We start from the raw sequence: 12,500 nt of genomic DNA, 5'->3' as shown, positions 1-12,500 counted from the left end.
GTGAACATGTATGTGTATGTGTGTGTGTGAACGTGTATGTGAGCATGTGTGTATGTGTATGTGTGTATATATATGTGTATGTATGTATGCATGTGTGTAGGCATGCACGTATGTAGGTATGCATGTGTCTACATGTGGTTGTGTGGGTGTGGGTGTGTCTACAATGTGTGTGTATGTGTGTGTGACTGTGTGTGATAGTGTGTGCATTTGTGAGTGCAAGTGTGTGTGATAGTGTGTGCATTTGTGAGTGCAAGTCTGTGTGCATATGTACATGTGTGCATATGTGTGTATACATGTGTACATGTGGGTTTGTGTGTGTGTGGGGGGGGGGGGGGGTTATGTGTGTGTGTGTGTGTGTGTGTGTGTGTGTGTGTGTGTGTGTGGGTTTTGGTGTGTGTGTGTGTGTGCGCGGTGTGTGTGTGTGTGTGTGTGTGTGTTGTTGTGTGTGTGTGTGTGTGTGTGTGTGTGTGTGTGTGTGTGTGTGTGTGTGTGTGTGTGTGTGTTTGTGTGTGTGTTTTGGTGTGTGTGTTGTGTGTGTGTGTGTGTGCGTGTGTGTGTGTGCGTGTGTACGTGTTTGTGTACGTGTGTGTGTACGTGTGTGTGTACGTGTGTGTGTGTGTGTGTGTGTGTGTGTGTGTGTGTGTGTGTGTGTGTGTGTGTGTGTGTGTGTGTGTGTGTGCGTGCGTGCATATGGGTGTCTGTCAGTCTAAATCGGTTAAAAACGTAATTATTTGGGTTGTAATTTTCCTGGATTTAACGTGATACGCAATTCTGTTGCTTTCAAATATGTAGTAAATATTACTACAATGTTTTAATTGAATACACACACACAAGCGCACAGACACACACAGGAACGCAGGTACACACACCAGCAAACAAACAGTTTGACAATTGGCCGAGTCAATATTCTTGCTTTCAATGCATTTTATTTTGGTATCATGTTAGATTACATATATATAACCTATCTACACATGAATATCTGTTATTTTACATGCGTGCTCATCCGGCACTTAAGGTCGTGCGACTGCGGCTAATTCGGTGTCATATAAGGCCAGATTACAATGAATGGACCAAAATGGCCGAAAAGTTCATATTGTGTCCATTGGCCGGACTTTCATAACAATAGTGATAATACTGAAATAGTATTAGTAATAAAAATATTAACAATAACAGTTGTAAAAAAATGGTAAAAACAACGATGATGATTTAACTGTCAGTATATGATAGTGGTATGATTGTGATCATGAAAAGGATAATATAATGATGATGGAGGCGCGATCGTAACTTAACATCAGGCAACGGCAATCAATGGCGTCCCCACTTTTTGTTGACTATGACGGTAACTACGGAAACTAGCCATACTAGCTACGAAACCATGAACATATATATTAGAGAAGGAAATAATTTGAAGATAACGTCGCTCATATGCCTAAATCCAGCATTCTGAAAAGTGTATACATACCACGGCAAGATAGGGTTCACTTATCTCCCTGGTGACTTATTGCAAATTAGGGAACAACAATATGCGCTTGTTTACCCCCCCCCCCCCCAATAGACATAGCATAAACCTCTATACATGCGAGAGGTTTATGCGCAGGAAGTTGGAGTATTTTCGTTATACTGGAAAACAAACAAATCATTACGAAGCTAGCCACCGAAAGGGGTAAAGGAAAATATTCAATATAACGATGATTTTTCGACTATTGTCATTGTTATGTAAATACCATTATTTACAAGTAGAGGTGGAATGTATTTATTAACAACACAAGAAACTATCTCATACATTAACCGTTAATTGTACAGTAAAATACAAAGTCCAAATAAAACAAAAGATTATGTGATACTTACCTTTCCTTTTCTTTTCTGTAGGACGTTTTGCCATAATTCCTTCTATAATGGGTGGCGGTGACACTTTCGACAACTCTGTTTCAATATCACTTTCTCCTCCAAACAAATCACTGAAAGGCATACACACTAGGCGCACCCGTACTAATAACGAAAATTGACCGTATGCACACTACATGAAAATAAAGATATAAGCATCCTCACAACTTTCGCGATTTCAGAAGCAATTTACTTTTGAGAAACCACTACACACCTTTTTATGAATTGTCACGTCTCGCGAACATACCACAACAAGTCCTCGAAACCCACCACTTTTCTCTTTTCTTCCTCAAGGACGACTGGCAAATTTCTCCAGTTACAAAGAATTGAAAGAAACTTTGTGATTGGTAACTCGTGACATTCGACTCTCTCATTGGCTAGCGTGTGTAAACACTGTCGCACAGAAACAAGGCGGTAGTATCCTCTGTTATAATTGGTAGACTCGTGATATCCAACGCTCTCATTGGTTATCTTGTGTAAACACTGTCTTAGGCAAGAAAAGTTTCAAGTACGTCATTTATGACCGCTCTCTCATTACAAAAAATATTAAGTGTTTAAAACTTATATACATCATCTCTTCTCGTGCATAGAACTTTAAACAGTCTATTATTAAAGAATATGCACTTACATGCAAAGGATTAATTACTGCCTCTCCCTTTAATGAATAAAGGGATGTAGGGAATCGTGAAGTTTGTCTCCAATAAATTAATAAAATGCAGGTTGCCCTGTGTATCATCAGTTAGGATTACCTAAAACGGACTCTTAACGTATTCCAGTATTGTAGTAGCTTAAAGATACTGAATTGTATTCCTCGCTTTTACTTCAAGTACTCTTGAGATTTTTTTTTTTTTTACATGCATTTTTCACCCCTACACACGAGCGTCATATCACAAACAAATATTTAGAATGTCCGCGTCGCCGTGTGGTGTGGTCACAATGCCATGAATGCCGGAACTTCACATTTGTAGTGATCCGAATATATTGTTTACGAAAATTATCACTTCAAAACTGCATATTGAATTCATTTTCTGTATATTAATAATGGTAATACGAAATTAACATTTGTCATATTTTTTTTATAAGATTAAGAAGCTGACAAGGCTCGGGAAAAACATTTTTTCATTTCACATTTAAACCCTTTTCCTTGTTGCTCACTTGGTTTTGTTATATTTCTGAAAAAAGACTAACATACTCGTGAAGTACTATAAAAGATAACAAGTGAATGTCTCCAGGAGACATTATCAGCGGAACCTGTTCGCTTCTCCGGGTATCACGTCTACCCGCTGCCACGTTCCGATGGCAAAAAGAGGCCTGATCACCCTGGTCAAAGAAACCCAATTTTCCCTGCTCCGCATAGCCGATGCACCCGCACTGTGGAGATGTTGAATCTCTTGCCGTCGAGATTCAACTGGCCGGGGGGCCCCTGAAATTGTACAATGTGTACAGCCGGCCACACTGTAGTAGCTTAGACATCAGCCAGGTATGTGCTTCCGCAGCACACGACTGAGTGATCATAGGGGAGACGCCCAATGCACCCCCACCCCATCCTGGCCCCCTGCAGGGCACCGGATGCGGCTGGCCGTCACATAGCCAACGTGCTTGAGACATTCCCCGAGATCGCTCTCCTCAACAGCCGGGAAAGCTAAGGCATGTCAGAGGAGGGGCCCTAGACTTCACCTTGGCCACTGCGGCTCTGTTGGAGAGGATTGGCTGGCGTGTCGATGAGACCATTTGGCACTATAACAGCCCTCATGTATAGTGGCCCAGCCGAAAAAACCACGACCGAATCCAAGATGAAAACAGACAGGCCAACTGGCAGGCCTTTCCCAGAGCGCCTTGGCCCGCTGTCTGAGAAGCAATGACCCACACAAAGCGAAAATTGGAAGTGCTACAAGCCAGACTTGTAAATGCCATTGATGAGGCAGCCTCACTGACCATACCCAAAACTCGGCCTGGGTCTAGGAGTCACAAGGACGCCTGTTACTTCAATGACGAGATTAGGGAGGTCAACCACAGGGTAAATATGTGCCGAAATCATTTCCGAAGGCAAAGAACCCCCGACAACCTAGCCCTCCTAAGGGAGGCTGTCAGGGATGCCAAGGAAACTGCCAGCAGAGTGAGGCAGGAAAAGTGGCTGGAATGGTGTGAGTCCTTCGATCACCAAACCACCCTCTCAGAGCTATGGCAACGGGACAAGCGAGCCACCAGCCGCTCAGCCCCGAGATGCACGCACCACGACCCCCAGTCAGAGGCCAACAGACTGGCGCAAGAGTTCTCTGCGAGAACGAGTAGCGACAGCCTGCCAGCCGGACTGAGGGCAAGACAAGAACGCCTACAACCAGACAGACTTGCTCACATCAGAAAAAGGAGCTGAACCCAATAACTCAGATGTTCTTTTCTCTGAGGGAACTAAGAGATGCATATAAAGCCAGTTGCAACACAGCCACGGGCGCTGACGGGATCTCGTATCCCATCCTTTCCCGCCTGGGACTGGTAGGTGAGCTTGCATTCCTGCAACTCATCAACAAGTCCTGGGAAACTTCCACTCTACCCCAGAGCTGGAAGAGGGCTACCATAGTTCCCATCCCTAAACCAAAGGAGCCGGGAAGTACCGCCCCATCTCTCTCCTCAGCTGTCTGGCCAAGACTGCCGAGAGGATGGTACAAAACCCGGGCTCCGATGGAAAATGGGCCCCCCCACACGAACATCTCCACGGGTTCACCAGGGGCATGAGCACAGCGCACAGCATAGCCACGCTCTTGAGCACAATAAACACGGCACATCTGGGGGTACTTTTCCTTGACCTGGAGAAGGCTTTCGAATTGGCAAGTCCTTTTGCCATTCAGGAGACCCTGACCCAAAAAAGGAATCAGAGGAAAGCTATTGGCTTGGATGGTGACTACTTTACCAATAGAACAGCCAGTAAAATTCCAAGGTCACCTATCACAGCACATGCCACTAGAGAATTGAACGCCACAGTGTGGGGTTCTCAGTCCACCCCTTTTTAATACATTAATGTCCTGTATCCTAAACATAAACCTCCCAGGGGGGTGCAAGATCATCTCCTATGCAGACGATCTCGCTATTATCTCCACTGGACCACACTCCTAACAAAGCCCAGCGTTGTCTGGACCTGGTATCCGAGGAGTGTTGCAGGACAGGACAAAAAGATCTCTGCCCCAAAATCCAAAGCCATGGCTCTGAGACAGAGAGTTCAAGGCACAGTCTAAAAATCCGGGGAAATGGATTGGAGGGGTTCAGGACTACCTCTACCTTGGGGTAAGGATAGACCGGACCCTTTCCTTCCGGAAGGAGGTCCAGCACCTGCTTGACCGAACAAAGGCAGGACTGTCTGTCATGAGAGCAATGAGTGGAAGACGCATGGGGGCCGACATAGAGTACTAAGTCATTCTATGTACATGCTGTCAGGCCCATTGTAGACTATGCCTCCCTCGCTCTGATTGGGCATTAAGAGAAAATAAAAGACCGACTGGGGGACAGTCCAAATTAAGCCGCCAGGGTCATTCTAGGTGCCCAAGGTGGGCGAAGGTCCTCAACCTCCTAGTGGAGACAAACTTCCCCTTGGCCTCACGAATTGATCTAACGGGAGCACAATTCTTATCAAAGGTCATCCAGGGTCCCAGGAAACCCAAACCTAAGACATAAAATAGTCAGCGCCTAGAACAAGATAACGAGCTGTTTGCAAACAACTCCTGGCTGTCTCACACAGCCCAGGGTGTTAATACGCCATCAGCTCAAAGAACCGCTACTGGTCAAGGGCATGGACTCCCCACACCCTGACTTTTTCGAAGTTCCGCCGTGGGCACAAACCTGATAGAGTTCTCGGTCATGAGACTGGCAAGCAAAAAGAACGAATATTGTACGGCTAGCCTAAAGGCAGAAACCCAGAGGGTCATTGCAACCACACCCCTCCGGGGAAACGAACATATTACACGGATGGATCGGTCGATCCCTTGACCACACGCAGGCGCCCGGGGTTTGCAGCAAGGGATGCCACAAAATCCATGAGGGTAACAGACAAAAGCCTCCTCGCTACAGGCAGAGGCAGTTGCTATCATGGGAGCACTGAGCCACGCGTTCGTGAGGGAAGGAACACGTGGTCATACACACAGACTCCCAAAGGAAACCGTCGACTGTCTCAGCAGCGCTCACCCATGACAATATCTACCTTCTGACTACCATCCTCACACTGGCACAGAGGATTCTGCACAGGGTAGATGAATTATCATAAACTGGGTTCCCAGCCACATAGGGATCAGAGGCAATGGGCTTTCTGACAGATTAGCCGAAATCGGCAGCGGTATGCCCCTAATCCCATGATAATACATCAGAGCCGAAAATTACTTAGGAGGAAGTGTACGGTGACGGCCAACTCCTTCCTCCCGCAGCTTCACAGAGAGGAACGAGATATTTCCCCCCGGCCAGCTGGTACCAGATGCACAGGCTATGAACCATTGGCACCCCTGAAATAAACAACAGAGGTACCGAAGTCATTCTGCACAGAATGCGCCTAGGTTACCACTGTGCATGGCAGATTATACAAACCATAGAACGTGAAGAGAGATGTTGCATGCATTGCGGCGAGCGAACGCCACACTTGTACATTACTTAGAGAATTGCGTGCACACGCAATTCCTAACACAAAGCCCGCAGAAAACAGCCATCGTGGTAAAAAGATTAGCGAGATGCTTACACCACGGCTAAGGAGCGCCTGCTGGCAATACCACCACCACGTAAGCACTGAGTGTCAGACAAACAAATGAGACAGCCATAAAAAGCTGACACAGGCCCGGGGCCCTAAGTGAAAGGCCCGGCGAAGCCAGAACTTCGCAAATCTCAAGCAAGCAAGCAAGCGTCACTGGCGTAAAGATAATAATGAAGCCATTACTTTCGGAAGCAAATGTTTAATGGACTATCTTTTCGTGCCCATTATATTTCTTTACACATTGCTACTGCAAAAGCTTGTAAAATAGATATTAGATAGCAAACATACAGCCTGCAATTTAAACGAGTTTATTAACTGACAATTCCCTCCGTGCAACCAGTGTGCACAAGGAGAGCTGATATGTATGAGCCCTTGGCCATTGTTTTTTCTTTCTTTTTTTTTCGTGCGACCCCTGTGTATGCAAGATTTGCATTGGGAAATTTTTTAACTTTACGATACTTACTACATGCAAAATATTTTTTATAGTATTGGTAGAGTATGCCCAGTCCACAATAACGTGAACTAATGATCAGACCAATTACTTATGATACGTTTATGAAGTGTTACCATGGCCATCGCCAAGAACTTTGCATGTCTAATTGGGTGATTAGTCCATTATACCATCTCTGTTATCTACTGACAGCCCTCATTTGCTGAAAATGCTGTGTTTAGTGAGACAGGAGCGAGCGCAAGCGAGGAAGAATGTGAGATCAAATGCCCGCGAGTATGTGCGTTTGTGTGTATGTGTCTGTGTTTATTTTTTGGGGTGTGGGAACATCTGTTTGTGAGCGCGTGCGCGTGTGTGATTATTTATTGTCCGAGTTTGTGTCTGTTTTTTCTTTTTTGAGTGTATGTGTGTGATTATATATGTCTGTATGTGTTTGTGTCTTTTTATGCGTTTGTTTGTGCCGGCGCGTATGTGTGATTATATGTGTGCGTTCGTGCGTTTATGCGATTATATGTGTATGAGTTTGAGCGCGCGCGCGCAGCCTATGCGAGTTGGTGTGTGTGTGTGTGTGTGCGTGCGCGCGCGTGCGTGTGTTCGTCCGTGTGAGTGCGTGCTTGTAAAATAATTTTATATCGGCCCAACTCTTCAACTCGGTCCAGAAATTCTGATCTGGTTTGCGCCAACGAATAAGTTATCAAATTGGCAGATTAAGTTCAGAGTGAAAATATTTTAGTCTAAGGAAGTGCTGAAACAAACCTGAAAATTCATGCGCAGAATTCTGTATTTGTCAGATATTAAATATTCCGCTATAGAGTTCTCCTTCTTTACAATAAAGCATTGAAGACAACAATCTACTAGTGTAATCTACTATGAGATCTTTATGAATAAGATGGCCACGGTCACCATTACTGTTATTTCTTACCATGATTACTACATTAATTTCATTAAATTTAATAATTTCCTAATCATCATCGTTATTGGTAGGATAATCATTATAAATTACCAACATTAAACTGTTTACATTTCGTTCAAATTGTCATCAGTAACATTATCACAGTATTTTGATATGATGCTAAAAATAATTTACATTAATTATTATAGTAGCATCATTATTACCATGGCCATGACAACAATGACTATGTTGACGGCACTAACTGTAGACTAAAAACAATAATAATGAAAATATTAGTAATAAACATAACAATACAAATAAAAACTAAGTACTCAACAACAATAGCGGGAAAAGGGGATATAAAGCATTTAAGATTGAATAATAATCGCCATTACTGTTATGGTTAGCTATATCATTTAACTCTGTGCAAGAAATATGTACCATAAATGCAAAAATATAAAATAGGTTATAGTGATGGTGATAATAATTTATGAATTATTGTTAACATTATTAATTTCATATCTTTGTATATGTTGACTATATTCCTGAGTTTTACAATATACATTTATTTGGTGAATTCGCTCGTTTGGAATTTACCTTTCATGAGCAGGTAGTGTGTGTCTCTTCACACATCGTCACAGCTAGAATGCAATACCATTATATTTAACGCACAAACAAAAGATACATTCTATTTAAACGAGCATGAAAAACAAAAGAATGTGGGTTTAATTTCAAACTTCCTCTGCCAACGATCATACCAAAGTTGAAAGCACCACTTCTCGTCCGATCACCGAAGTTAAGCAACGTTGGGTCCCGTCAGTACTTGGATGGATGTTCGCCTGGGAACACCAGATGCTGTTGACATTTTATTATATATGCTATATATGTTTGCCATATTTAATGGTCAGTGGTGTTTTCAATGTATTCTTCGACATACTGCTTAATACGAAAGGAAACATACTATTTTATTTGAGATTAAAAACAAACACAAAAAATAGATTGATGGCCGTATTAAAAATAACAGAAACTCAAAATCAGTGTAAAAAAATCCCAGATCTCGGTTAGAAAACTCAGGATTGACAACACTGATTAAGAGTTTGCTTTATAGCGCTTTTTTTTTGTGATGAACGGTGATAAAAATTTCCAGATGCTTTTGTCATATTGTTATATATGCTGTATGTGTAATGTTTTTTCAAAGAGTTACACAGCAGTCCCTCATGCATTTGCATAAAGAACTTATATTTCAATCAGTAGTAAAACAGTAAAAGAAAATTTACCGTTGCAAAGATCGGGAAGGATAGACAGAAAACAGATGGAAGCAATTTAGTGGTGACTGCATAATAATAATAATAAATAATAAAATAATAATTAAAAATAATAATAATAACAATAACAATAATAATAACGATATCTGCACGATTCACTGAGATCTGCTCCATATTATATGCTTTAATAACAATCGACCACTCTCGGTCATATAGCTAATTCCAACTCAAATGAAATTAAAGAGAATGATTATGATAATAGATAACTAACATGGTGACCATGAAAATAATGATAAACATAATAAAACCAATTACGGATATGGATAACTAGTTTATTGTGCCTTATCGCCACGGACATGTTATTAAGCTTGAGGTCCCTTTTTAAAGATGTAACTTTCATTGTGCAAGTTTTGTTCGGAAAATTTTCTATATCTTTCTATGGCGCTTAGACGGACCTAATGTTGTGCTGAATGCTTGTGTTTGTGCTTGTTTGCCGCTTAGGGTAATAAGTTATACTAGCGCACGGAGGAATGGCTTGTAGAAAAACATAATGTAAACAAGTATAACATAATGCCAATAGCATCTAATAATTTACTAATACGGTTGCTATTGCTTGAAACATAATTTCTATTGATATCTTTATGCAAACACAATTATACCTGCTGTAAACTCTTGAGAAATGCATATATAATAAAACGCCAACAGCATCTGGTTTCCCAAGCGGTCACCATCCAAGTACTCACCAGACCCAACGTTGTTTCAGTTCGCTGATCGGACGACAAGCGGTGTTTTCATCGTGGTTTGATCATTGGCGTACAACTTAAAACGTTAATCAGCTTTACGTCAGTGCTCACAGATTTTCATACATATTAACATCATTTATCTTTGTTGTTGCATCAAACTTCATTAAAACGACATTCCAGTCTAATCACTCGATCTGCTCCACCGTGCATCAATCATCACTGTTAGAGTACAGACAATTGTTACCACTTTAAAGCACCTGTCGTGAGCCTTTTACTCATTTTTGAGCTGTGCAAACTGTGTAAAAAAATGTACGATATACAAGTCATACAGAAGATATTGAGTAAAATGATCCTCAATACGGTTATAAATCTGTGTACACATGCAACCATATTTCGGGCACTTCTTGCTGTTATCGTATTATTTTTTGTTGGTATTATCAGTCTTCAAAATATCAATATTTGTAAAATGGTTATTACTAGTAATTTTATCATCATTATCACCATCATTTATCAATCCTTTTAGAATTGGTTATAACTACTATCAACATCATCACTGCTTACTCTTTACATACCATTTGCAAATTTCAATGCCATGGCATCAGAGTCACATCAGTGAGATTCATACTAACATCAACACAGTCCAACACTTAAGGGAGTAATGCAATAATGGTTATGATTTACAAATTCTGCTAGACTTCTATCACTCTTTTGTGCCATAATACTCTATAAAGAATTCATGGTTTGCAACTATTGCTCAAAAACTTGGGGAAAGGCAAAAAGACATTCTTACATTAATATATACAAGAAATATACTTTTGTATAACAATCCAATTAATGAAACTATAGCCGCGATTTTTGAAAATTTAATTTGCTTTCTTGGATATTGATATATCTTTATTTCTATCATTTTTTCCACTGTTCTTTTGCAGATACCAGTACTTATATTATTACTATTATATTCATGCGATTACTACTAAATTCGTTCTATCCTTCTCCCTCTTTGCAACGGTAAATTTGCTTTTACTGTTTTGCTGTTGACTGAAGCATAATTTTCATTGAGTTCTTTAGGCAAATATGTATGGCATATATAGCATATATATAATAAAATGCCAAAAGTATTCGAATGTTTGGGTGACATAAAATAACTATCTACATTGTTGACTTTTCTCCCTTTTGTTGGAAATTTCTTTACTTGCCATGCAGTACCACATGCTCACTAAGGCAAGCAAATCTAATTTAGGGTCACTATTCATTTATGCAAACTGGAACATGCGATGATTACTCATGATGATTCCCTTTTCCGAAAATATAACTACTAGAGATATATGATAAAGATTAACTAATCACAGGAATGGTGATTTGGGATTCAAATCCTGTTTGCAATTGTAACTTTAACAATACTCGTCATATTTTTGTCTTTTCATCACCGATTCCTACATAATAAGCTATATAAAACAAATTTCTAATCAGTGTTGCCAATCCTGAGTTTTCAACGTAGGTCCATAATTTTTCACTGTGACCTGAGTTTCTGTGTTTGTTAATAGAAATCCATAAATCTTGTCTTTTTTACCTCAATTAATCTAGTATGTATTTTTTTTTACTAAGTATGTTGACCATCAACACGTACACCTGTATCAGACACGTCTATTAGCACGGTGCATTCGTTCAGTTATCAGTCGCATCCTAGCTGTTTTTTTACTAGAGCCCTTTCGCATAGCCACTCTTAACTTGCTCACACACGAGGAAAATAACTTCTGAGGATAAGGAACCCATTGTGGATGGAGAGTCGAGAATACTCTGCCGAAAAAAGGCTAAACCACTGTAAAACAAATGTTCGTAATTGTATGATCTTAACTACATATAAGTGGGCCTAAAATATAACTTCTTTATGCGGTTAGTAGTATTATTTTACCAAGAGACATAGTGATATTACCATGATTTCTATATTTCATTTTGTCGAAATATTAATTCACTAATTATCATCGTTACTGGTAGGGTAATCATTATCAACAATGATACTACATTTTGTTCGAATTATGATCAATAATATTATCACCAGTATCTTTGATATGATGCTAATTATGATTTATATTTACATTTAAGTAGCGTTATTATTAACATTACCATGACAACAACGACTATGTTAATGACAGTAATTATCATAATCTAATAACAATAATAGCGATGATGAGAATAATATTGACAATGCTAGTAATAATCATAACGAAACAAATACAAAAAAAAATGATAATAACAAGAAATAGCGGCAAAATGTTTTTTGAAAGCACTCAAAGTTTAAGATTCAATAAATGGTATTTTTGCTTATGGTTAGCTATATCGTTTTTCTCTGTGCAAGAGATGCAGTAGAATGAGTACACATTAAAATCATATAAAATATCACATTACTCAATTTCTTATCATTACTTGTACACCTTGTATTCTTTACAAGTTGCACAGCCAATCATAGTAAAGCTTACAGCAGGTGCAAAAAACTGGTGACAATAGAATTGCCAATACTCCCGAAGTTCGATTGTGATGAGTT

The 12,500-nt window shown here is 40.2% G+C and overlaps 1 pseudogene; it reads right to left on the bottom strand.

The window, feature by feature from the left end:
- Positions 1-9,911: 9,911 nt before the first annotated feature.
- On the bottom strand, positions 9,912-10,028 carry LOC119581307 (annotated as a pseudogene).
- Between the last annotated feature and the right edge of the window lie 2,472 nt (positions 10,029-12,500).

The sequence above is a fragment of the Penaeus monodon genome, chromosome 14 (assembly GCF_015228065.2).
Source record: "Penaeus monodon isolate SGIC_2016 chromosome 14, NSTDA_Pmon_1, whole genome shotgun sequence".
Classification (NCBI taxonomy): domain Eukaryota; kingdom Metazoa; phylum Arthropoda; class Malacostraca; order Decapoda; family Penaeidae; genus Penaeus; species Penaeus monodon.
Note: the sequence above shows the minus strand (reverse complement) of the source record. Positions and strands in the feature narration are given on the sequence as shown.